Source organism: Fragaria vesca, linkage group LG6 (assembly GCF_000184155.1).
Source record: "Fragaria vesca subsp. vesca linkage group LG6, FraVesHawaii_1.0, whole genome shotgun sequence".
Taxonomy (NCBI): Eukaryota; Viridiplantae; Streptophyta; class Magnoliopsida; order Rosales; family Rosaceae; genus Fragaria; species Fragaria vesca.
In genome coordinates, this window is record NC_020496.1 from 14,611,501 (window position 1) to 14,613,103 (window position 1,603).

Below are 1,603 nucleotides of genomic sequence, written 5' to 3' on the forward strand. Positions count from 1 at the left end.
TACTTATTTGATTAGAAAAGGAAAAAAAAAAAGAAAGTATCTTGGCCAAAGAAATGAAGATTCAATGCAGAAACCTCAATTCATTACTATCAATATAATAAACTAACATCTGAACATTATGTTTGTTCATTCCTTTCAATACACGCAGCATTTTTCTATCACCGTCATGAAACTCCTACAATATTGATTACTAAAGAATTTGCAAATCAGTATCATTCTTCTTAACAGAGTTACAACAGCTGTAGTTAGACCAAACAATATGAACTCACTCATATATCTATTTCTTCAAACCCCCAATTTGCAATTGCCTTAGAAAAATTGCCCAAATCGATAAAAGTATACCTGTTCAAAACCAAAACCACTCACGCTGAATCTTGAGGTTTCAGTACCTCAGAAGAAAAACTCTACAAACAGTAGGAAAAGTTTGGAAAGATCAATGTTACTGTAGTCATTATTACATTATAGTTAAGTACGTAATGTTAGCAGATTAATGACAAGTAGTTATATATACAATTCTCTCTTGGTTTTCGAAAGCCCTCTTTTTCAGTTTATAACGATCCCAGGCTTTTGGTTATTCAAAGCCACTGTGAGTTCCTATTGTTATATCAACACCACATTTGTAAGTCATACTTAAAATGAAAACAGCAGTAAAATGATGACAAATTTTGTAATCACTCAACAGCATCAATATTTGCAGTACTAACCTGAAAACAAAAACTTCCCCTTTTTTTCTGTCTTTTTTTTCGAATTCAGACTTCCTTTCTTTTTCTCTATAGAAACCGAGATAATAAAATTTGTATTAGTTGTAATTCAAGGAAATTGTTGTTGTTCACATCGATGTAAGAGAATAAACAAACTTTATATACTTGCAGATGCAAACCTACCAGATATGTGAAACAGAAAGATGTCATTGCTGAATTTCAAATCCTTATCTTACTCTATTTGACGTTGCACATTTCAGCAAAATAAGATGTAGCGAAGAAGTTACTTTATAAACAAAGACATGATGAGACCGAAAACAGAATTAGGACATGCACTTTGATGTAAAGTTAATCATGAAAAGATTCTGCTGTGACACAATTTCTAGACTAGACCCACATGCACCAAAAACATGACAAACCCAGAAGCCAACAGAGTGAGATTTGAGGGCAAGCATACCGGGAAGCTAAACATAATCGCAACTTCAAGCCTAACCTTTTCAATTTTAAAAGATCCTGCATTCTAAAATGGACCAAACCATTATCAAAACATTCAGAATTCTATATAGGCTATACAGTGTCTAGGAACATTCACAATTATTAAAACCAATGAGGAGGTTATACCTATTGTTACAGCTAATTCCTTCGCTTTACATCATCTTTAAATACCTACAAATCGTAAGATTGAAAACATGAACAAACATAAAGCAATTATAGTAGAACAAAATATGAAAAGTAATCAACTACATCCATCAAACTGTAAAACATGATAGCCATACCTTCATACCTTCCCAATCAATGACCAATATCCCAAAGCCATAGCCGAGGATAATCCAAACCCCTGAAACGTAAATTGTGATATCAATTGAAATCCAATGAAAAAGTGAAACCAAAGTACACAAAAC

At 32.6% G+C, this 1,603-nt stretch overlaps 1 pseudogene; it reads right to left on the reverse strand.

Annotated features, from left to right (window-relative positions):
- LOC101312079 overlaps window positions 1–1,603 on the reverse strand; it is a 36,908-nt pseudogene that overhangs the window by 7,106 nt on the left and 28,199 nt on the right.